The following is a 26,409-nucleotide window of genomic DNA, read 5'->3' on the forward strand; positions in this document are numbered from 1 at the left end:
TCCCTGGGGGTATCACACTCTATCATATGCAGAGAGAGATATACAGAGTGTCCTGAGACCACAGAGGACAGCGTATCCAGACCTGAGGGAGATGAAGAAGGCTTTATAAAGGTCTTGAGGTATGAGTAGGAGTTTGCCAAGGAGATAGGGGATGAAGAACATTCCAGGTGGGTGGAAAGTAGGAGTAGAGGCAAGGAGTGGGGACTAGAGAACATGGTGAAGTTGGAAAGGGAATGACTAGAGAAGAGATTGAACCAGAGGCTGTGGAAAGTTCCTAAAGGGCCTAGAATACCATGTTCCAGAGGTTGAACTTATCTTTGAAGCATAGATAGGTTTCCTTTTGTGCATCATGATCATCTGATTGATACTGGTTGCCTGAAACGTGTTAAGAAGGAATCTGAGGTGGAGTCAGGGGGAAAGGAGGACAGGATTATTTGTGATGCCTGCTTGGCTGCAGGAGTGGAGTTGGCTGTCTGGGTGTAGGGATTTGCCATCTCTGCTGTAAGAAGAGGTGAAGAGCCACTGAAGGAAGGTAGAGAGGGTGGGGCTGAGGAGGGAGGGCTCAGAATGTGCACTGGAGAAGATCAGCTGGAAGCCCTGGGGAGCACGAGTTACTGGGAGGCCAGACTAAGGCCATGTTGCCAATGAGCCAGCAGCGAGTGTAAAAATATCCAAGGAGCAAATGAACTACCAAGTGTCTGCAAGGCGAAGGGTAGACCTTATTGTAGCTGCTTCTGTAATGAGGGCGTGCAGGAAGAATAAAGAATTTCAGCACAAACACTGTCAGTCTCCCTCTCCCCTTCAACAAAAATACCCAGGGTAAAAAAAGCCACAGACACACACACACACACACAATGACCCCACGGAGGGGCACTTTCTACCTCCCTTTCTCTGCTCCCTGTGAAGTCAGTGCATAATTACCGGAAAGCATTTTTGACTGAATTTTAGATGAGCATTTTGACAAAATATAATATTGGAAACAATCTTTATCAAACATTCATGTGTCGTGTGAGAGATAAAGCCCGGAATCCATAATTCATATGGCGTGTGTATTACCAAGTGTGCATGAGAGGCTGAATTTCAATGAGGCAGCCTGAACAATATTTTCTGCCAGACGCGGGCTTTCATCATTTACATTATTCACTAGGTTTTCCAGAACAGTAAATCTTAAATATATATTTGTGTTGGGAAGAGCTCGTGTGCGTGTCTGTGTACACACAGAGGGACGCACACCCGTTTGGGCACAGAATCGGCGGACGCACGTTCCAGCTGGAGGGGCACACAGCGACAGCAGGGAGGCTCGGCATGCAGGGCTCCTTCTGGAGCACAGCCCACGTCACCATGGACTCCACGGTTCGCTGCATAGGCATTAAATCCACCCACCCGTGGTCTCCCTCTTCAGGTCCACCCAGCATCCCTCTTGGAACCCTAGAAGGACCCACAGTAGGTGCCTAAGGGCAGAGCTACTCTAAGTTGATCTTCTGGGACTAGTCAGGCAGAAATTGTTCGTGTCTCCAAAGCTCAGGATTAGAATGAATGATGCTTATATCATCATTAAATCTTCAACAACAGCTTCACAGTTGGTGGGACAGTCTCTGCTTATACAGGGAATGCCATCTTTCTGGAGTTTGTCCCCATCTGTCTCCTAAGAGTCAGAAGGCTCAAAGGCCCTCCCCTGGTTGAAGTGAGATTTGTATTATAATTATCACCTACTGTAGCTGGGCTAGCCCATGAGATCCTACAGAACAAGTATGATTCCCGGAGCACCAAGCACAGGTTCAGATCCCTGGAACCTTCTCTTTCCTGGCCTTTGTTCCTTTGACTTCTACTCACCTGGCTTGTGTGGTGGGTGCAGAGGTGCACCCACAGACTCTCCACAAGAGTTGCTGATTCTCCTGTTGCCAAGACTGCTGCCTGTCAATGGCTCAGGCTGCCTTCCTGAGAGGTTGGGGCTCTCCCATTCAGCCAAGGGCCTGTGGGTCCCCTACCAGAGAAGCCATAAGCAATGATTTCCCAGCTGACCTCCACTCCTGGAGGAAAATTGTGCTGATGATTCCTAAATCCTAAACGATGCTAAGATTTGTCCAGGTAAATCACTACTCCCTGGGACCTAAAAAGAAAAGCTCTGTTAGTTTTCCGTCTGTCTCCTTTCTTAGGATTAAAGAAACTTTTCCTTTGGCTTCACAGGATGTGAAATCTAATATCCAACCTCGTAAAGGCTAAGGTTAATTATTATAAAAGAAAAAAATTCTTGCTCAGGAATTGCTCTCAAAAGAAGGGATTGGCTGGGCCAAGGTTTGGGCCCTCCTTGGTGGCAGTCGCAGCCAGTGATAGGTAGAAGCACCTCTGAAAAGTCGTTCTCAATTCCAGAAGTCCTGTGAGGTGGCTGAGGCTCTGTTGCAAATGCACTGCAATTCACCAATGCCCAGCCCTGCCTTTCTCAGTCCCTACGGGAGTTGACGCAAAGATATGTGTTGGTAAACTTCCTCCATGCCAGGCTCAGGGCAGAGGCTTAGGGATCCCATGGACACTGAAACTGGGAGTGGACTGAGGAAGTGGATCCCAAATGGGACTGTGGAACTGGATCCCTTGCTGGCCAACAGGCAACGAAAGAGAAAGAGTTTGTCGCTCAATCTCGTCGGACTCTTTCCCATCCCATGGCCTGACCCCTCTCCAGGCTCCTCTGTCCATGGAATTCTCCAAGCAGAGTACTAGAGTGGGTTGCCATTCCCTTCTCCAAGGGATCTTTCTGACCCAGGGATTGAACCCAGGTCTCCACAATGCAGGCAGATTCTTGACCGTCTGAGTCACCAGGGAAGCAATGAAGACTCCATAATTTGTGGTGGGTGCAGGACTGGGCTGTGCAATTGTTAGACTTTTTCCTGCTGGAGAAACTGGAATGGCATGCTGGTGGAAGGGAATGCAGGGCAGGGTGCCTATTTCAGGAGGTTGCAAGGATTGGGGAAATTAGTAATTATAAGCACAATGGAGTTGTATGGTTTTTGCTGAGTCTGACTGATGGATTGGAGAAAGGACAATGGAAGCCTGTAGATGACTGGGCTTCCTTGGCTACATAAACAGAGAAAGATTCACTTGCCCAGCATCTGGAGAGAAGCGAATGCTGAGGTTCAGGACCCAGATTTAATACCTTCTGAATCCCCGTCTGGGGTAAGCTGGTGATGCCACGGTCAGAGCCTTTATTTGAAAGGAGCAGAATTGTGAGGCTCAGTGTCAATGAACTTGAGAACTTTGAAATCCTGGACCAGCTGAGCTCACTTCCTGCCATTAAAGTCTACTGCCCCCCCACCCCCATCCCCCACCTTGTTTGAAGATGATGCAAGGCTTCCACCTCACACAACAACATCTGTCTGCTCGAGAACCACCCCCATTCTCCTCTGGAACATTCTCCATTGGCCCAACCACCAGGTCAACACAAGCTGGCAGAGGAGGGGCGACCTGCTAGGGGAGGAAAGGAAGTCAGGACGGGAGGACGTGTGGGGCCCACCATGCATACTGGCAAGACCCCAGGGTGTACACATGGCACACTGAGGGCGCTGAATCGGGCTGATGTAATGGAAAGCCGGATGAGTGAGTTTATCAGTGTGGAAGCCTTTCCCTTGATAACAGGATTTCACACCCGGAGGAGGACCCTGGGAAATGATGCTAACATGCTGCTTGGGAAGCTCTTGGAAACTGGGAAGAAGATATGGCCCACACTATGTGCAGTAGAAATGCCAGAATTACCATGGCAGATGGCAGGAAAGGGAATCAAAAAACCCGTGAGTTGTGCTGGAGAGGATATTCTGTGTAAGGCCGGAAACTCCACCAACTGACGGTTCGCAGAATGGCCTGGACGACATGCCATTCATCAAAGCGATGGGAGACGCACGGGGGCGGGGAGGAGGTGCCAGCGCCGGGGAGGAGTTCACTGGGGGTGTGGTCTGGTCTGCAGGCCAGGCATGGCTGTAGGAGAAACAGAGGCCAGTAGGTGGGGCTTATCTGTCCCAAGCAAGCGGGGTGAACACAATGACTGCAGTGACCAGTCAGGTCAGAGTGGCTGTCAGGTAGACCTGACCTGCAAATATATGGGTGTGACTGGAGAGCACGATGTCCCTAGGGTAGGGTAACCGAAGGTAACCGACTGTGCTGGTTTTTTCAGGACTGAGGGGGCTTCCGGGCACAGGTCTTACAGAGCTAAAACCGAGAAAACCTTCCTCGAACTGGATGACGTGGTCACCCTCTGTCTTGACAGAAGCATTGCTGAAATCTACAAAATCAAAACAGTTCAAAGGTGAATGATCAGGAGGCTAAAACCAGTTTCAGCAAAAACAAAGGCAAAAGCTCCATGACTCCTTTGTCCAGTCTCTGAATCTGAGTCAATTTTCAGGCTAGGAACCCACTGACTGAAGGAGAGGCTTGGTGCCCATAAGGAAGGCCTCTGCATCACCACGGATACTGGGTTTGGTGATGACTACCCTACTTCTTTGGGCATTTATATACTGAGGAATGACAAATACTCAAATTTGACATTGATAAACAGTGACCCAATGTCACCATTGCCATTACCATTAGAGTGGGTGCTCATGAGGTCAGGTTATAAATACACTCTTGGCACAGATCTGACTTATGTGGATCCACAGCTTTCACTGAGCCACTCTGGGGACATTTCCTTGGTCCCTGAATGCACAGTTGTAATGGACATACCTGGCAGCTGGCAGATCCCCTGCATCGATTCCTTCGACTCTGGGGGATAAGGTATCCTAGTGAGAAAGGTTGAGTGGAAGGCTCTGAAACTCCTCCACTCCCCCACCCCAGTGAAAATGGAAAGTAAAATGGCAGAGGTTGGTGCCCTTGTTAAAGTCCTTAAGAATGCAGAGTCGTGGTCCCCATCATTTTATCATTTAATTCACCAGTGGGAGCCTACAAAATTGAAATGGATCATGAAGGATGAGTGTGTACTACCACAATTTGACCAAGTAGTAGCCCTGACGGCAGCTGCTGTGATTCTGCTAGAGCAGATAAAGACATCTCTGAGACATGGTGATGCTCACTTGACTATACAAGAAAGGGCAAGGCAATTTACATTATCATGGGGGCGGTAAATAGGACACATTTAACAGGCTTTCCTGGTGGCTCAGATGGTAAAGAATCTGCCCACAGTGTGAGAGACCTGGGTTTGATCCCTGGGTCAGGAAGATTCCCTGGAGAAGGAAATGGCAACCCACTCCAGTATTCTTGCCTGGGAAATCTCAGGGATAGAAGAGCCTGGGGGGCTACAGTCCAAGGGGTCACAAAGAGTCAGAGGCGACTGAACAGCTAAGGCACAATGACTTTTGCCAGGATTCCTTAACTTTTTTATCCTCTGTCATCATAGAGTCCCAAAGGTCTAGAACTGTACAGACAATCTGTAGAAACCTCATTGTTCTGTGGAATTGATGACATCATGTCCATCAACCTGGCAAAACAGGAAGTTGCAAGAGTGCTGAGGTCCCTTGGCAGGACACACGTGCTGCATGGAATGAGAGATCAACCTACAAAGATTTAGGGAGCCAACTCATCAGTGATGTTTTCAGGGACTGGTGTTCTGGGACGTGCCAGGACGTCCCTTCCAAAGTAAAGGACAAATGATCGCGTCTGAAACCTTCCATCACTAAGAAGGAAGCAAAACATTTAGTGGGTCACTTTGGGTTCCAACACCCAGGAAAACTGTTCCAAACCGTGTTTCAAGTGACGTGGAAGATCCCTAACTTTATGGGAAAGATTCTTGTGGCAACCGCACCGTACTGTCGACTTTTTTAAACTCACTCTTGGTTAAAACTCCATGTATTTTCGAAGCCTGGCTGCTGTTAAACCTTGTGTCCCTTATCAAGAATGTGCAGTCAACTTTGGGGGATCAAGCTCGGGACTTAGATCCTCCTGTTCAGTTCCATCTGGTTGACTATCACTTATCGTTTCTACCTGTTGAAAGATTTTTGGATCAGACTTTCATTCAATTCATTTATCTTTCCTTTCAAATTCATGTCAGACTCAAATTTAATAAGCTGGCTTTCCATGTCTTTATTCAGGCCATTAATGGAAATGCTCAGAGGCTCTTCCAAGCCTTCCTAGGGGTTGGCCATCTTCTGCTGGTGATGGGACAGAGAGCTCAGCCATGCTGGAGGACCACACCTTTGTTCTCTTCTCTGCTGTGGGTCATTGTAGGAGTTAATTATTACCATTGCTGACACATGCATGCATCCTAAGTCGCTCAGTCATGTCTGAATCTTTGGGACCCCATGGACTATAGCCTGCCAGGCTCCTCTGTCCTTGGGATTTTCCAGGCAAGAATACTAGAGTGGGTTGCCCTGTCCTCCTCCAGGGGATCTTCCTGACCTAGGGATCAAACCCACGGCTCCTGCGGCTCCTGCATTGCAGGCGGATTCTTTATTGCTGAGCCACCAGGGAAGCCCCATTGCTGGCACACATGTTGTCTCTTTTCACTGTGTCCCCATCCTAAGTACCCTTTCTCATCCTCCCACTTAATCCTCACAGCAGCCCTGTGATGTCGCCACTGTTAATTAGCCTTCCAGAGCAGCTAAGTAACTGGCCTGAGGTCACACAGCTATGAGGTAGCAAAGCCTACATTCATACCTGGCTACATTGACCCCAGAGCAGACTTGTCACCCAAGGGGCCATCATGCTTCTTACAGGAAGCAAGGCTGGCAGCTTCCTGCTGCAAAGAGTGTGAAGAGGTGTGTGGAGCAACAGGTGAGTGAGTCAGGTGAACAGAAGAAAAAGAGCTGCTGAGACCTGGAGAAGTACCCATAGCATCTCTTTTCTCTGGAAAGAAGTAAGCATTTCCAGGGTAAGACAACAGAGGGAGGAGTGGGACTCACTAGATTCTGTTCTTTGTATAGTAATAACCCTTGCTGAGTGTCTCCTGTTTGCTGGGTACCTGCAAAGCCATCGGCCTGTACTAACTCGATTGTTTCCCTGACACTCCTATGAAGCATCATTGACACAGAGAGGTTAAGGAACTTGCCTTTAGTCATAAAGCTAGCCAAAGGATGCAGCCTAGATGGGAAACTGCCAGTATCTTCTCAAGAGAATGCTGGCTTCTATTTCAGTTCACAGATGAGCCAACTGAAGCCTAGAAGAGGGACAATGACATTGCAGGTCACGTTGTAAGCTGTGGCAGAGTCCTTGAAGCAATTTTATAAATGCTGCAGATGGCGTTGTTACTGTCCACCCTCAATCTGTTGGATTACAAGCTCAAAAAAAAAAAAAAAGAAAGAAAGAAAGAAAAAATACAAGCTCCATGAAGGCAGGAAATGCTGGCTATTTTATTTACTAATTTCCCATTGCATCGTAACTCCTGTAACAGCCCCCAGCACAGAATGGGTTCTCAATTTGCTACTGAGTCACCTCAAAAGGGTTTACAGTCTCCAGGGTCCTGTTCAAGAACTCAGCAGCCCTGCATCGACATGTGATCCACATGCAGAGGGTCAGCCGTAACAAATGCTCTGCCTGCAATCTCAGCCCAGCGTGGCTGATGCTTGTGAACCGGCGGGTCCACTGCAGCGTGTTCGCCACCCTCATGCCCACCCCCCTCTCCCCAGGCCTGGTACAATCAGTTTTCAGCTCTTTGCTGAAACTGCGGCCCGAGGGCTGCTCAGGTAAGGATGTACCAGGAAAGCCGGCCCTGTTCTCTGAGCAGGTCTTGGCTGCTGCTCTGTTCCACCGTCCGCACAGCGCCTGAGCCGGGGCTGGTACCGCATAGCTGACTCAGTAAGGCCTTGCAGCTTCAGGCCAAGAACAGCTGCCAGTTTTGCTGGGTAGGTTGTGCTATTGTTGGGATGTGTTTCTTTCTTCTTCTTCTTTTTTGACAGAGAATAGGAACACACGATTCTAACACAAGATGAAGAATCTGTCTCAACAAGCCCTTTCTTGAGTTAGCAGCAAACATTACAAGAAACCCATAGAGGTTTTGATTACGCAGGGTGTCCAGCCTGTAGGGACTGACAGTGGGGACCTGGCTTCTTTGGGGAACTCCCTGGAGAGCAGTGCAGAGGAGGGCTCCTGGGCTTTCAAAGGGTCTGGAATCTAAGTCACTCTTTGATTTCAGGACAGACTCTGAGCAAATATTTACATTAACAAAATATTTATATCAAACTAATAAGCAATACTTAAATTCACTGGGCAGAAAGACATTTTCAGTGGTCAAACTGCAATTTCCTTTGCTCTGACTCTGGATTCAAAGATGGTGGCCACGCTCATTACCTTGAGGTCACTTAGGAGACCATCAGCCCTTGGCATCACAACACGATGGCAGCTGTGTGCCTCCCCACAGCGTCCCAACAGCCCCCACAATGGGGATTGTGCTCACCCACTCTGAGCTTTCTATTCAATTAAGGCTCCAGTAACTTGAGTGGATCAAAAACTCCCTTCCTGTGATAGGAATCAGCCACCAGCAAGAACATCTTCCAGCTCTGCTCCACATGTCCCTTTATTTTGCATCTTCTGCCACAGGGCTGTTTCTCCTTGGGGTCCTGTTAGGATGGTCCTCGTAGCTTGCAAAAGGCCTCTCTGGCTGTATCTTAAAGGTGTGTGCCTCTGACCTGTGGGATATTAGAGCTGGAAGTGCAGAGCTAGGATTCGAGGCCAGACATGTGGGCTCCCATTGCCTGCTCTCCACTGCTTGTGTAGACTGCTTGTGACCCAGTAACCTGCTCAAGTCATTCAGCAGGGAGAAAACCAAATTAAAACCGCTATGCATTTTCTAGGGCTATCATAACGAAATACCACAAACAGGGTGGCTTAAACACCGGAAGGTATTCTCTTATAGTTCTGGAAGTTAGAAGTTCAAGATCAAGGTGAGGGCAGGCTTGGTTCCTTCTGAGGGTGAATCAGTTCCATGCTTCTATGCTAACTTCTCCTGGTTTGCTGGCAAACTTTGGCTTTCCTTGACTTGTAGATGCCTCACCCCGATTTCTGTCTTCATCTTTGCATGGAGTTCTCCATGTGCCCAGGTTTGTATCTAAATTTCCTCTTTTAAAAAGGACATCTACTGTATATAAAATAGATAACTAAAAAAGATGTACTGTATAGTATAGGGAATTCTACTTAATACTCTGTAATGGTCTATATGGGGAAAAGAACCTAAAAAAGAGTGGGTAGATGTATAACGGATTCACTTTGCTGCACACCTTAAAATAACACAAAATTATAAATCAGCTGTACTCCAATAAAAATTAAAAAAAGAAAAAACACCAGTCATACTGGCTTACTCCAATATCATGTCAACTTAACTAATTACAGCAGCAATGACCCTGTTACAGATAAGCTTCAGGGTGGCGGGGGTTAAGACTTGAACATATAAATTTGGGAGGACACTATTCAATCCATAACAAACCCCCATCTTCTACCACTTAAGTTATCCTCTTGTTATCCAGAACTACTTTTAATTTAACAAATCATAATCAAATTGAATAAAATATGAGTTCTTAGTAGCCTGGAAGGAAATATTCCAGCTTTAAATAATTAAATAATATGACCCTATGTGTCTGAACTACTGCCGTGTAAATTGGTTTTGACTCGGGTCCACTCTTGCTGGAGCGACCAGAGATTGTATCTGCAATTGTTTGAAAGGGATGGATAGTCAAAGAATCCAGAGGGAGAGGAGATGAAGGCTTTAGACCCAAGAGCCCATGTCTGACATATTATTTACTCGGAGGTTTATTTGCATTGTCCATCTCCATGCTAGGTGTCAGCTCCATGGGGCAGAACTGGAAATATTTGGTGGCCATCCCTCGTGACAGCACAGCAAGGCTCACAGCGGCCAGGTCCCCCACCCAGAGGTGGGGCTGGACCACATGGTTTTAACTACATTGCAGTAGTGGTGCCTGGTTTCTGCATTTCAGACTTATTTTCTCAGCTCAACTGTAAGCCGTTTGAGGGCAGAGATACCCTGTCCCAGTGCCGTGTCAGAATGCATCTTGACTGGAAGCCGCGGGGTTCTGGGGTAGGCTTCATAAAGGCCCATAGCTTCCACCTCTTTCCCCAGCAGTGCACTCTCAGGGCGGCCCATGCAGGCAGCCTTCACGCGGTGCAGTTGCTTTGGAAGCACAGTGCTTCACCTTGGCCCCTCACCCTCGATCCTCTGCTCCCCTGCATCTCCACCCCCCCCACCCATTTCTCCTTGTGTAATTAAAGGGAAAATGCCCCTCACCCTCGATCCTCTGCTCCCCTGCATCTCCACCCCCCCACCCATTTCTCCTTGTGTAATTAAAGGGAAAATGTTCTGCATTCATTTACTTTATACTTTATCAAATAACGGAGAGATGAATTAAGGGGTCCATATTTCTATTTCAAGGTTCATGTGCTTTCACAAACTGTGCAAAGTCGAGCTCTTAAAACCTGCTGCATCAGCAGGAAGTCTCCGCTCAGAGCCCTGGCCGTCTCCCCCTTCCTCTTCTCATTCCCCAGTGCAATGTCTAAATAGATGTGATGGCTGGGAATTCTGCAGAGGCAGTTGTGAGAGAATCCTTACAGCCTCTGGGGTTCTCTCTCCCTCTCCCTCACATATCGCACAAGAAGCCTGCTGGGGGAGGGCTGCTAGGCCCTGGGCTCAGTTAATCCTACTGGCACAAACATTTGCTCAATGCCTACTGTGTACAGAGGACTGTAGCAGGCACTGCTGAGGAATCGGAAACGTTCAGGTCTTAAGTTTCTATAGTTCTTTCTATTTAACAAAGCGTTTCTCTATTCATGAGTGCTGAGTGAAGTCGCTCAGTCATGTCCAACTCTTTGCGACCCCGTGAACTGTACCCTACCAGGCTCCTCCATCCATGGGATTTTCCAGGCAAGAGTACTGGAGTGGGTTGCCATTTCCTTCTCCAGGAGATCTTCCTCACCTAGGGATCCAACCCAGGTCTCCCGCATTGCAGGCAGACGCTTTGCCGTCTGAGCCACCAGGGAAGTCTATATTCATAGTTACGTTGAATTCTTACAAGAACTCTTTAACATGGACATTATTCTTATTTGCTTTTGCCAATGCTATGAGGAAACTAAAGCTGAGTGAGATTAAATAATAGGGGGTTCTTCATTTCCAGTGGGTCAAGGACCCCCTTGATTAGACCAGTGAAGTCACAGACCCCAACTCAGAATAATTTTTTAAAATGCATTAAACAAAAGGTATAGGCTCATAAGGGCAACCAATGATACTGAAATACAGATTTCAAATTACTAAAAAAAAAGTCTGATGTATTAATTTATGTGATTCTTTATCAAGATACTAAATAACAGGATTCTAATAATTATGTTTAATTATTAAAATTAAAATGTTTTAAAAGTATTTTAAATTTAAAATGTATTACCTCATGTGAAGAGTTGACTCATTGGAAAAGACTCTGATGCTGGGAGGGATTAGGGGCAGGAGGAGAAGGAGACGACAGAGGATGAGATGGCTGGATGGCATCACTGACTCGATGGACATGAGTCTGAGTGAACTCCAGGAGTTGGTGATGGACAGGGAGGCCTGGTGTGCTGCGATTCATGGGGTCCCAAAGAATCAGACACGACTGAGCTACTGAACCGAACTGAGCTGAACAATTAAAATGTATTTTTAAAGTAATGACTTGGATCAGGAATCAGCAAATTACAATCTGGATCACCACTTGTTTTTGTAAATAAAACTTTATTGGAACAGAGCCACTCCACTCATTTTCCTATTGTCTATGGCTGTTCTAGGGCTTCCCATATGGCTCAGTGATAAAGAATCCACCTGCCAATGCAGGAGATGCAGAAGATGTGTGTTCAACCCAGGGGTCAGGAAGATCCCCTGGAGTAGGAAATGGCAACCCACTACACTATTCTTGCCTGGTAAAGTCCATGGACAGAGGAGCCTGGTGGGTTACAGTTCACGGGGTTGCAGAGTCGGACACGACTGACTGACTGAGCATGCACACACACATGGGAAAGCTTTAGAGCTACCACAGCAGAGCTGAGTAGTTGCAACAGAGAGTGCGTGGTCTGCAATGCCTAAAGTATTTACTATCTGGAACTTCACCAAAAACTTTGTTGGCTCCTGTTGTGTTCAATACTTTGAAATAACTGCAACCACTTTAATCGCAGGAGAATACTTCAGTTTCTACCAGTGACAAAAATCTCAGCTGCTGCAAATACCACTGTAGTTTGTTGCCTGCATTTTTAACTGAAGCATATTGTTCTTCCTATCCAGGTACCTGGGTCCCCAGAATTCTATCCACAATGCTGGTGAGGGTTAGAATTCAAACCCAAGTTGGTCTGGTTCAGAAACCAACATTTTCCCTACAACCCTTGACATCTGGTAGCTGAGAATGTCACAGTCTAGTGGAACACACACACACACTCACACACACACCTCTAGGCAGACAGTCCCTGCCCCTGCCTGATGCTATCATGAGGAGCAGGAGTAACACTGGACTCTGGGGAGGCAGCGGTGCTCCTTTCTAGCATCCTTTAGCCCTTGCTGAGTCTAGGCCAACCACGTGTGGTCGTGTGGGTTGGCAACTGGTCATAAGGGTGAAGTGGACTCTTGATCAACTACCAAGCCTTCTTGGGGTGGGATTCCTTTCTAAATTTCTCACAAAGGGGCTCTGGATATGTCTTCCCTTGAGCAACATGGATGGCCTGATGTTTGGGCTTAGACTCAGGGAGTGTTTATCAATATGTGGTCAGTAACAAAAAAAGTTGTGCTGATGGATTGACTCTTGGATAGGTAGTAATAAAGAGGGATGGTCATTGTTATATTGAGGGATTTTAACCACTTCACTCTGCAAAGTTTTTCATTCACTCATCCCTTTGTTCACATGTTCCTTTCTCCCTCTTTCCTAAAAAACACTCATTAATTATCCACTATATGCCAATCTCTTAGCTAGGTGCTTCTTGGGTATACATGAGCTGGGGAGAAGTTTAGTCCTGGCTCTGTAGTTTCTTAGCTATGTTACCTTGAGTAGCTTTTACTCTTTGACCTCTATTAGCTTATCTATAAAATGGGAATCGTAAATATACCTGCCACCTACCTTACAGATCTGAGATGAGTTCCAGGAGCTAATAGGTGAAAAGAATGATGGGAAAAAGTTGTTTCAGAAATTGAAAGAAGGGAGAGAGCTTTATATAGTTCAGGTTGACTGGGCTGATTCATAGCAGTGGCCTTGAGTAAGACCTTGAAAGACGGACAGGATTTGAAGAGGCCAAAAGTTAGCAGAATCCAGTTGTAGAAACCAAAATGGCACCATGAGTGAAGGCTGGGAGGTTGCGAAGGAGCTGTGTGATCTGGCTGCTTCCCTGAGGATCTGTGACACTCAGCATACTCCCTGCTGTGACTTTAGAACCAGCCAGGAGGCATTGTTATGAGAATATGTTTATTATTATCCTCATCAACATTATTATCATTATTAATAATATGATATTTAGAGCATTTATGCACATTAATTTTAAACAAACCTGTGCAGTGGCAGGAACTGATGCTGCTACCAATAAGCAGCTACAACGTGGCTCTTTAATTTACATAAAATCATTTATGCTAATTTAATTAGTCCTTTGTTTACAGCTGAGGCTTACTCACCACTGGGTTGTGAGATATGCTGAGCACTGCAGCACGCTGCAGAGCTGGAAGTTAGGTTCACGCATCCCTTGAACAGAGATGCTCCTCCTGCAAAGAGGAAAGACACCCAGCTCTCGTGTGGGAGGACACATTCAGATTCAGTAACTTCTTATTTACAACTTTCTTCCTGCAAGGAACTGTGCTGGCTGCTGTCGTGTCTTTAACTGATTCAGTCTTGACAATCACCTGAAGAGAGTCAGAGAGGCTTTATATCCAACTCAATATCACACAGCTACTGAGTGGTGAGGCAGATATGAAGCCCATGTGTATCTATTTCTAGTTCTCAGCCTCTTTCTACATTCTTATAGCAACTCTTAAATAAGAAGCGCTAACACGGCTTAGTACCTACTAACATGGTATGTACTCGAATAGTGCTGGTTGAATAAATGAACAGCACTTTTTCAGTTAGAAGTGCTTTCAAGTGCATGATCTCCCTGAGACTCTGCTGCAGCCCTGAGAGGCAGGTCTGGCCAGCCCCGTTTCGTAGAGGAAACTGAGCAGGTGGGTAATGGCGTGGGCATTACATTGTGAGCTCAGACTTCTGCTTCCTGCCCTCACCTTGGCCTGACCTTGACTCTGGTCAAAGTGCTCCCCTCATGCCAGTTCCTGCATTTCCCCAGGTGTAAGACAGAAAGAAGAATCCCTTGTCCTTCTAATCTGACGGGCAGAAATGAAAAAAATGAGAGTGTGGAAGAGACTGCGCAGGGTGCCTGAGAATTATAAGGTGGTATTTGTCAGACTTGCCTTGGGAAACCTTGAAAAATTGAATGGAAACCACTGGGCTCATTCATCTCCTTTTAACAGCCCCATGTCATCCAGCCTGGTCTTTTCCATTCCTGCTCTGTCCAATCCTGACAACATAATTTAGTTCCAGGGAACTTGAATAGAACACAGTGGACTGATATTTCTACGCACTCTGGCCTTGATTAATACCGTCAGGGCAGCTGCTGGTGAGAATGAGGAGCAGACAGGATGCTGCTCTGCAGCACCCCAGCTTCCTGTACTCACCCCCCTCTCTCTGGTCCCTGCAGGCCCTGCTCCCTCCTCCGGCCTAGGCTCTGCTCTGAGTCCCTTACCTGATCTATTTGTTCTTTCCACTGTTCAGCCACCCATCCCACAAACATACTGAGTATTTACCAGGGCTAGGCAATGGGGACTCAGAATTAGGTAAGGAGCAACCCTTGTCCTTCAAACATGCAATCCTGGAAAAATGAAGACGAATGGACATATGAGCAAAAAAGGCACAAGGAAGGAAGCAAGAGCCAGAATAGGGATGGAGAGAAATGGGGGTAGGCAGAGGGATATGGGGATAGATGGAGTTATACGGGGGTAGATGGAGGGATATGGGGGTAGATGGAGGGATATGGGGGTAGATGGAGAGATACGGGGTTAGCTGGAGGGATACGGGGTTAGCTGGAGGGATATGGGGTTAGCTGGAGGGATATGGGGGTAGATGGGGGGATATGGGGGTAGATGGAGGGATACGGGTATAGATGGAGAGATACGGGGGTAGATGGAGGGATATGGGGGTAGATGGAGAGATACAGGGGTAGGTAGATGGAGGGATATGGGGTTAGCTGGAGGGATATGGGGGTAGATGGAGGAATATGGGGGTAGATGGAGGTATCTGGGGTAGATGGAGTGATATGGGGGTAGATGGAGGGAGGAGGCTGATCTACCTGGGCAGAGAGGGCTTTATCAAGGAGATAGTGTCAAATGAGCAATTTCAGGATTAGTGAAATTTTCCCAGGAGGAGGTTTACAGAGAGAGGGATGGAAGGAGAAGAAAATATTTCTGGCAGTGGCCGCAGCACAAGCAAACTCCTGAGGGTCCAAAATGTCCACCTGGGCAGGGGTGGTCAGCAGTCTGGGTGGCCCTCCTGTGAAGTGGATGGATGAGGTGGGGTCAGGGCCTGGAGTAGAGACTGGAAAGGGAGGAGAGTGTAGCGAGTTCCCTCTTTAAGGCAGATACTGATCAGTTTGCATCAGCTGTATTTTCCGTGGCACACCTTTCTGTGGGAATGCACCCAACTCTGCATGGGGAGATGAAGACACTGAAGGGTTCATGAGTAGAGAGTTGGAAAGCAGATAAAGGGAAATTTCATCCACATTCCAAATTAGCAAAGGTGGAGGTAAATCTCAGATACTGGCAGGCCGGGGGTAGCAGGCAGTGAGGACATGGTGCAGGGTGGGTATTTTCCCTCTATCTGTGTGAACAGGGACAACATGACAGCCCTCTGAAAACTGCCTGCTTCTCTTATTCCCAGGCTTTCTTTAAAACATACACCCACCTGGCGCTACCTAGAAACTGCTAAACACACACAGGCCTCCTTCCTAATATTCCACTCAAGAGAGCTCTTCACCCACCACAGAGGAGGCAGGAGCCCCCTGCCATGAAGGAGTCCCTGTCCTGCCCAATAGCACCTGCATTGAAGGCATCTTTCCATGAATATCAAGATTTATTGTTTCTCAAAATCAAATATTGACCTTGGCTTTTTGTCCATCAATATATGACCTTTCAAGTCAATAAACCTGGATAGGCTAGTCAGTGGTTACTTATTATTTCCCCTGTCTTGAAATGGAAATCTCAGTCCCCAATGCATGGGGGGAACCACAGTGATGATCTGTTTATAACCCCCTGCAACTGGCGTTTGTGATTAAAGAGTTTGCTGGCAAGCTACCCGGTTTCCGGGGAGCCCCCTTCTTCCTCTTGCCATCAGAAGCCACTCATGGTGGATCTGCAATCCTGTAGCACCTGGTGGGCTGCCGTCTATGGGGTCGCACAGAGTCGGACACGACTGAAGCGACTTAGCAGCAGCAGCAGCAGCAGCACCTGCTTCCCTTCCTCCTTGATAAACATGTTGGTCTGTTCACTTGTCTTCCACCCAGGCGACCGATGGTCCCAGGTCACAAGGGAGCATGACATCCCTCTCCCAATTTATCTACTGCCTTAAGGACACGGGTTCCTTCACTGGGCTAATTGAAGGGCAGCACTCTGACAGTAGTGGGTTGACTATTCCTGAAGTACCACTGACCTCTGAGAGTCTGGGAGGAAGTAGAGTGAGGGTAAAGCCCCCAGACCATCTGAGTTTGATGTATTAGTCTTCCACTACCAGCTGTGTGACTTGGATAGGTACTTTCCATTCGTTCTCTCTGTGTCTCTGTTTCCTTATATGCAAGGAGAAATGACCTGTGGAAGGTGACGATCAATGCCCTTGAAGTTGAGTGGACCAAACGCCATGTTCAGGCCTAGGAAATGTGAGCAGCAGTGACAGGTGTCACTTCTGAATTGGGATCGTGAAAAGCCGGGGCCTCACTCTCCTGTCTCTCATGCTGCAGCCCTGACTGAGGTCATATGGGACAGCTTTGGGTGGTGGAGAACTTGTCGGCCGTGTGGCTGAGTCAGTGCTTGGAGATCGCCCATCCTGGAGACTTGCTAGGATCTTCAGTGAATGTTGTGTAAGCAGGAAACAAACCTCTGTTGTATGTAGGCACTAAGAATTTAGAGCTACTTATTGCTTCAGCATCCTCAGACTCTCCTGACTGGTACAGTGCTCAATAAATATTATCGATCATTATAATAGATGAGTAGATTGCCTTGGTAATCCCCCTCCCCCATGGCAGACACTTGACCATGACCGTCAGGGGCTCTTTTTCAAATCCAGCTTGGCTATGTGTTCTGCCCTGATCTTCTGCCTCTGTCTGATGACTCGGCTCCTGCCTGCCCTCTTAGCCTCTGTCCCTGCAGCTCCACTCACCTCCTGAGGCTCTATCATTAAATGGCCGTTTTATGGATGCTCTATTCAATTTACCTGATGCAGGTAGCATTGGGGGAAAGCTTGGCACTGGCTGCCAAGATTTCTGGGTTTAAATACCAACCTGGTCTCTGCCTTATTCTGAGCTTCTGCCCAAGCAGGGCAGGAACCCTCCTGTGACTCATGGCACCTGGTTACCTAGGCACTGGCCCTGGGCACCTCCTCCACTGGCCAGTGTACTCCTCCAGGGCAGGGACCTGTCTGGATCCTTGACATTCAGCTCACAGCATGATGTGTGCTCCGTGAATGCAGACTGACTTAAGAGTGATGCTAAAGAAGAAGAGCTTGTCACAATCATCTGTGCTGTCACAGCCTCAGATACTGGCTCCCAACAGCTACCTGCTGGGAAACCAGTGTTTATCTTCAGGGACTGATGGGAGCGATGGCCCAGCACCCACCCAGGGCAGCCCCAAGGCGCCTCAGCGGAAGCCCAGGGCCTAAGGAACACAGTTGGAGAACCACTATCCGAGCTCCTCCTCTTGTAAAATGGGGTCTCTGAGGCCTGAAGTCATCACGGGAGCTATTGAGGTGCAATCTCAGGCTCATTACCCTTCAGTCCTCTCACAAAACATTCTATGCAGTTTTGTATCATTCAAATCGACTCTCTCTTAGGTGACTTTAAAGTGTGCTTGATCCTTCTCTACATGGAAAAGGTAACCCCTCTTGAGAGGGTTCTGAAGACAGTGTCACAGGTGGGGGCCTCAGCCTAGGGGACAGTAGAGGTCACATTGTCCAGGGTTGGATCCTGGCTCTCTCCTTTATTAACTCTGTGACCCTACTTAGGTGACAAGTGACTTATCCTTTTTGAGCTCTAGCTTTCTCATCTGTTAAATGGGGATAACATTTAACAGCAGCCTATTGTGGGTATCTGATGAGATAGTGCATGGGCCGCACTTGGCCAGTGGCTGGCACACCATCAGGCCTTGGCGATGCCATGCTTATGTGCCCTCTGGCAAACCCACTGAGCCTGTTTGGATTCTGTGCAGAGCTGCTGTCAAATCAATCATCTTTATTTACTTCCAAAAAGAGTTGTCTCCAGGAGAGGAAGAGGCCCCCAAAAGGCAGAAGTCAGAGCAGAAACTATTGTGTTCGCGTGGCAAGTCCTGCTCTACCTCCAGGTCCCTGGGGGATGTCTCACTCCTGTGCAGAGCCTTTCCTCACCCCCTCAGATGCTTACTTGAGCATGTCCCCTGTTCTCCATGCCAGGCCACTCTGCCCCCTGTAGGACCAGTCACTGCTGCCACTAAATACATGTTTATGAATTGCCTTTCATCTCTTCATATCTGTCTTCCCCTATGAAGGCAAAGGACTGAGCCTGTTTTCTCTTACCATCACAGAGTACAGTGCCTGGCACATAGTAGGGTTTCAATAAATACTTGTTGACTGACTGAGTGATTCAGTGATTCCAGGCATTCTTGCTTAGATTCCTTTCATAGACTGGGTTCAGAACTAGGCATGGTCCCTGCCTTACATATGCAAGATTTACAGGTTATCTTGCTCCTAAAACAGAGAAGGCAACGGCAACCGACTCCAGTACTCTTGCCTGGAAAATCCCATGGATGGAGGAGCCTGGTGGGCTGCAGTCCATGGGGTCGCTAAGAGTCCGACACGACTGAGCGACTTCACTTTCACTTTTCACTTTCATGCATTGGAGAGGGAAATGGCAACCCACTCCAGTGTTCCTGCTTGGAGAATCCCAGGGACGGGGGAGCCTGGTGGGCTGCAATCCATGGGGTCGTTAGAGTCGGACACAACTGAACGACTTCACTTTCACTTTTCGCTTTCACGAATTGGAGAAGGAAATGGCAACCCACTCCAGTGTTCCTGCCTGGAGAATCCCAGGGATGGGGGAGCCTGGTGGGCTGCTGTCTATGGGGTCGCATAGAGTCAGACACGACTGAAGCGACTTAGCAGCAGCAGCTCCTAAAAAGGCTCTTAGAGCCACTATGGACCAAAAATATTTATGAGTGCAAAGTGAGACTCAGAGAGGGTTAGGAATTTGCTGGCTTGCTGCAAGTCACAGCTTGAGCTCAGTTCTGAGTAACTCTACAAAACACTCTCTTTCCCTTTCGTCACCACACTTCCAATAGACTCTGAACTTCAGTGAGCATATGAATTCCTTGGGGCATTTGTAAAAATGCAGTTTCCTGGGCTTCCTCCTCACTGCTACTATTTTAGTCTGTCTCAAGGCAGGGTTTCCCCTAGAGTGTACAGGGCCTCAAGCCAGTTTTTTCTTCTTTTTTTTTTTTTTTTTTTGAAGGCAAGGCAAAATACTTTAAGTCACTCAAAATCATGTGAGCACCATTCTACAGGCCCAAACTCTCGTGATCCTGAGAAAGAAATACTTGGCTGGCTAGTGGGAGCAATTCACTTGCCAAGCTGTCTGCCTGGTACAGGAAGGGCCTGACCGTGGAGCCCTGGATTCACCCAATATATATGAGTGCTAGGAGCTCTATGGGGCATCTGGTTGACCCCTAGAGGCAGTGAGGTGGTGATAGAGGGGCCATACCATCTCTGAGGAAGAGAAACAAATGGGTAATAGGATTCATACAGGACCAGGTCCAAGCATGGGAATCTCATATGGATGGCCCTATGAAACTGGCCAGTCCTGGGCACAAGGAAGGCCCTCAAAAGCAGGGATCCCCCCTGAGGTATGAACCACCTGGCAGAGGATTTCTGTCTAGAGGAGACCAGGGAGCCTGAATTTATACCAGCACCCTAGGGGATTCTGGTGTGAAGGTGCTGTGTGTCATCTCTGAGAAGCCTTGCTCTAGGAGACGAGTCTGTTCAAGGTAGGAAGAGCTCCTGAGAGCCAAAAGTAGGCAGGGGTGGAGGGGTTTCTGGGTCACCAGTGAGCTCTGCAGTAGGCTCACAGACCCGAGGGCTCTCTGCACAGCCTGGTGTCTGTCACTCCCCAGGTCCCTCTAACAGGAGGAGGGTGGCAGGAGTTGGATGGCAACTCAGCCTCCTGAGGGGCTTTCTGATCAGACGGGCCCTTGGCAGGCTCCTAATTTGTCTCCTCCTCACAGTGCCAGTATCAGCTTTCTGATGCAGAGGGACCCCAGTAATGAGTTTCTATTAAAAGAGCTGAATCCCGGCTCTCGGAACTCAATGTTCAGAATAAACAATGGGGCAGAATCCTATTAAAAAAGGCTTCCAACACGGACAAATTAAGCCCTTGGGAATGCCTTACAAAGAATACATTTTTCCAGTGTCGAACCGAGATCAATAGAGAAAAACAAATAATTTCAAGTGGGAGTCATGATAATGATACCCAGGTAGAGGCAGGGGCTGGGTGCGTTATTTTGGCCCGAGGACACCCTGGCAGAGATAATGAGGGAGCAGTGGAGGGAAGCTCGTAATGGGCGTGAGGGGTGTCTGTGTCTCCCAGGCGGCTGAGCCGGGAGGATGTCGCGTCTCATTTGTCTCTGTCGAGAGGAGACACCCTCTTTCTCCGGGGGATGGGTAAGCCCACAGAGCTGCGCTCAGCCCACTGAGGGCTGGCAAGCCTGGGAGGAGGTGGAGACCTGCGCTTTGTTTGCCAGGGGAATAGATCTTATCTCTGCTCAGGCAGGGCAGGGAAGTTGTGTCTGCCTCACTCTTGAGCACAGTGAAGGTCCCCAGACATCGATACAGCTGCCTGGGTTGTTACCACGAAGGCTCAACCTGCTCCTATGCTCTCTCCACTTTTGACTACTCTGTGAATAGCACTCTTGCAATATCCAACCTTACTCCCTGGAGCCAAATAAAATCCTATCCATCATTCCAGGCTGATCTCGAGTTCCTCCCTTTTCATGAAACCTTTCTTGAATTCCTCCCTGCTCTTCCAGATTCCTCGTGAGCTGAGTAACACTTCCCAGTGTTTCAGGAATGCAAGGAGGCTCCCTGCCCGGCACGTCTCTCCCCCTGCTCCCTGCTTAGAGCCTGTCCCAGTGCTGTGACTTGTTGATGCATTAAGTCAGTGCCTCCTTCTCCTTCCAGGGACCCGTGTATTCAGCCCAGCTCACCCCATGCTCACTGATCGGTGCTCCATGGCAGTTTCCATGCCAGTCTCTGGGAATGCCAGGTTGACCAAGACCAAGGCTGGGAACCTCTGAAGGTAGAGACTCACCTAGCCTTCCATTAACAAATGAGGGAGCAGAGATGCTGAGGAAGAGGGTGTTGTGGTCAGGAGCAGACAGTGGGCAATGGGGAGATCTGGAATCCAGTTCTCCTGCCTCCCTGCTAGCAGAGTTTCACTGAAGCCCTACTCCATGCAAACCACTTTTCTGTCTGCTCTCTCTTTATTAATGCACTTTAATTGCAAAATATTACCCCAGATAGCTATTGAATTGCCTCCATTTTAAAGGTGAGGAAACTGAGGCATAGTGAGATTAAGCAACTGCCCCAAGGTCTTGAGCTTCAGGTGACCAGGTCTTCTGTCCCTAGTCAACTCTCTTTCCTCTGCATTACACAGGGAAGACTGGAGAGGGTGGAGCATGGTACATGAAGACCTAGAAAGAGAACAGGTGTCTGTGGGCACTGGGGCCACAGTGGAGAGCAGGAGAAGGAGGCCTTGAGCTGCTGGTGCTCCTGTCTGGCTGAGGGCACCCTCCTGTTGACTGGTCATGGAGCCAGTTGGGGCTGCTCCTCTGCAGTGTTCTGAGTTCAGCACAGATGGCAACTGCAGTTTGGGTCACTCCATAAAGACCCTGAGAAGTCCTGCCACAGCTTTAATTTTCCTGAGGTCTATCAGACTTCCTTGATAATGGATGCCCTTTCTTGAGAATGCCTTTTAGCATCCCTTGCCACTCCCGTTGGGAGGTTAACTTCTAGACAATGTGAATGCCAGGCCAGGAGTGAGGAGTCGGTGACCAGGACTTGAAATGTAGAGTGGCAGAATTGAGGCTGTGGATTTATTGGGCCGAGAGAGGGAGGAGAGGAGGTCAGTGGTGCTAACGCCTCAGATGCCAAGGAGGGTGAGGAGTGAGACAGTCTGCAGATGTGGGTAGAAATTATAGGGAGGTACCCACACTCACTCTGGGGTATATGCTTGTCCAGTCTGCTGTCCACTTCTCCACCAGGAGAGATATGGAGTGTTCACTGAGACGGTGGGGGAGTGACTTCACTCTGAGCGTTCAGAAGGCATGTGCCTTCTGTTGCACTGATTCTACTTCTTTCTGTCCGCCCAATGGAAACACATGTGTGCTCATGGAGGCCCGTTGGAGGCTGTTTATTGCGGCTCGTCAGGCAAAGTCAGAAATGGCAACAACCTTAATGCCTATCAGTGCGAGAAGGGCTAGAGGCCTTATGGTGGTTATTTCAGCAGTTAGAAAGAATGGGGGAGAAACTTATATACTGAGACAGGAGTCTCCAGGAGAGTACTGGATGAACAAAGCACAGTGCAGGATGTACATTTAATATGATCCTTCTGAAGTGAAAAATACACGTGTAGGTGCACCAGCACACATATACTCAGGCTTACACGCACACACGGACACACATAGGCACATGATGCAGATATGTGCACACAGACACAGATGCACAGTGCACACATGCATGCGCAGATACACACAAAGTACACACACACACAGATGTGCACACACAATGTACACACACACAGAGACGTGCACACACAATGTACACACACAGAGAGACATGCACACACAATGTACACACACAGAGAGACATGCACACACAATGTACACACGTGCACACGTGCACACACAATGTACACACACAGACATGCACACACAATGTACACATGTGCACACATGCACACATAATGTACACACGTGCACATATGCACACACAGTGTACAAACGTGCACACATGCACTCATGCACAGAACACTGAGCATTGGTGGTGTGGAGAGCCATCTTTAAATCCAGAATTTCTCTGAATCCTCGTTCTGCCACTTAGTAGATTTGTAACCTTGGGCAATAGTCCAACTTTTCTGTACCCTGGTTTGCTCATCTGTAAAATACAGATTACTATATTTCAACCTCAAGAAATTATTGAATAGAATGATTACCTGAGCTAATATGAGCAAAATACTTGGAGAATACCTGGCCCATGGTAGAGAGCTTCCCAGGCAGCAGTAGTGGTAAAGAGTGTGCCTGCCAATGCAGGAGATGCAGGTTGGATCCCTGGTTCAGGAAGATCTCCTGGAGAAGGAAATGGCAGCCCACTCCAGTGTTCTTGCCTGGGAAATTCCATGGGCAGAGGAGCCTGGCAGGCTATAGTCCTTGGGATCGCAAAAGAGTCTGACACGACTGAGCACATGGTGCATGGTAAGGGCTAAATAAGTTAGTCGTTGCTATGACCATATTTTTTTGCATGTCTTACACCAGCAATTGAGATGTGATTTATAACTGATAGATCTTGACATCGAGTCGTGGTTTCATTGGCAACTTTTTCTTCCTTTTTGGTAGCACAAAAAACAATGGCATATCTCACAATTGGAGACATCTTAGGCACAATGAGATCGAATATTATTTCCAGGAAATGTTTACCAGGGCTACTCACGTTTGTATAGAAGCGTGACCAGTAAGCTCTGGGACACACTGACTAGTGGTTCCCTCAGGGAAGAATGCTGGCCGGGGGAGGTGTCAGGAGGCCTGTGGCCTTATCAGGGCTGCTTAGTGTTTTACAAGCAGTGTGGACTCATGTTTACACGTGGTTTCACTTAGTGTTGCTTGGCTGCAGCCAGCAGACACTAACACTGGTTAACTTCAGCAAAAAGGAATTTATTGGCAGGATGTCGGGAGCTCACAGAAGTGACAGGAGCCCAGAGAAGCAGCCTCAGGGAGGCGGGGGCCCAGGCCTCTCCCGAGGGCTTGGATTAAGAGCCACAGCCACCAGCTGGTAGTGGGGACATCTGGTCTGCATGCCACCATGGCTGGGACGGATGACCTGCAGTCCCTCCCTCTGCCTCTGGGCTCCGTGGCTTTTGCCATTCTCTTTGGTCGTCTGTCATCTGATGATCCCTCATTCCTAGGCTTGAGAAATTCTCTATCCTAAAAGTCTTGGGGGGAAGCGGCGGAATCAGCCTTCCATTGTGGACTGGAGTGATGGATTCTCATGTTCCAGCATCCCTTGCAGCTAGGGCACAGGTGTCAGCCCAGACTGGTCAACCTCCGAGCCCCTCACCCATACAGCAAGCCAGGAGCAAGTGAGGCCACGGAACAGGGGCAAGGCACATCACTGTTCATGGCAGGAGGCAGGGGACAGCAATTGCAGCAGCAAAATCCACTTCCTAGGGCACCACTGGTCAGTGCCCAGGCAAGCTGTGGAGCAGCAGCAGTGTCCCTACTGTGCCCACTCCATGAGGTTGGTTTGGCCATGGCCAGATGTGACCTGGCCTTTTTGTTTGTTTGTTCCCATCCTTCCCAGTGAGTCTGTGGGCCACCTCATCTCGTTTTGAATAAATCCCCCTTTCTGCTTCAAGCTGACCAGATTTGATACTATTGCCAGCAACCAATAAGCCTGACATCCTGCATCACTCACTCCAGATGCAAAGTCCCAGAAGAGATGTCGGGACACGTGTCTCCTCTCCAGGGTAGACCAGGAGATGCAAGGAGCTGGCTTTTGTAATGGGAGGCAGAAGACTAGGATTTCTCTCCACCAGGACCACACACAATGGGAAGAAGCAAGTTCCAGAAGGAAATCAGGCCACTGTCAGTGAGACAGCGTCAGGCAAGAGGTAGGGGACAGCCAGTGAAATATGGGGAAAGTGAGACAGCGTCAGGCAAGGGGCAGGGGACAGCCAGTGAGACATAGCGAATGGCCATCACTGCTAGTTTGTCTTTTTTGTTCCGTCTTTTTGTTCTCTTTTTAAAAAAAATTGTTTTTATTGAAGTATCAGATTAGATCAGATCAGTTGCTCAGTCGTGTCCGACTCTGCGACCCCATGAATCGCAGCACGCCAGGCCTCCCTGTCCATCACCAACTCCCGGAGTTCACTCAGACTCAGTTATGTTAGTTTTTGATATACAGCAAAATGATTCAGATAAACACACACACACATATATATATTCTTTTTCATTATGGTTTACTACAGGACATTAAATATAATTTCCTGTGCCATACAGTAAGCCCTTGTTGCTTATCCATTCTATATATAATAGTTGAGATCTGCTAGTCCCAATGGAGAAGGCAATGGCACCCCACTCCAGTACTCTTGCCTGGAAAGTCCCATGGACGGAGGAGCCTGGTAGGCTGCAGTCCATGGGGTCTTGAAGAGTCAGACACGACTGAGCGACTTCACTTTCACTTTTCACTTTCATGCATTGGAGAAGGAAATGGCAACCCACTCCAGTGTTCCTGCCTGGAGAATCCCAGGGATGGGGGAGCCTGGTGGGCTGCCGTCTATGGGGTCGCACAGAGTTGGACACGACTGAAGCGACTTAGCAGCAGCAGCAGCAGTCCCAAACTCCTAATCCTTCCCTCTCCCACCAATCCTCCCTTTTTGCAGCCACAGTTCTCTTCTCTATGTCTGTGAGTCTGTTTCTGTTTTGTGAATAAATTCATTTGTTTCACATTTTAGTCCACATGTAAGTTTTATCATATGATATTCGTCCCTCACTGTCACTTAGTATGATAATTTCTAGGTCTTATCCATGTTGCTGCAGATAGCATTATCTCATTCTTTGTGATGGCTGAGTAGTATTTCATTATCTATCTGTCTATCTATCTATCTATATATCTCTCTCTATGTATATCTTCTTTATCCATTCATCTGCCAGTGGATCTTTAGTTTGCTTCTGTGTCTTGGCTATTGTAAATAGTGTTGCTATGAACATAGGGGTGCTTGTATCTTTCTGAATTATAGATGTCTCAGGGTGTATGCCAAGGAGTGGGATTGCTGGCTCATTCATATGGCAACTGTTATTTTTAGCCTTTTGAGGAACCTCCATACTGTTTTTCAGAGTGGCTGTACCAATTTACATTCCCATCAACAGTTGTTTAAAATAATATATACGCTACTTGG

This window comes from Bos mutus, chromosome 28 (genome assembly GCF_027580195.1).
Source record: "Bos mutus isolate GX-2022 chromosome 28, NWIPB_WYAK_1.1, whole genome shotgun sequence".
Lineage (NCBI taxonomy): Eukaryota > Metazoa > Chordata > Mammalia > Artiodactyla > Bovidae > Bos > Bos mutus.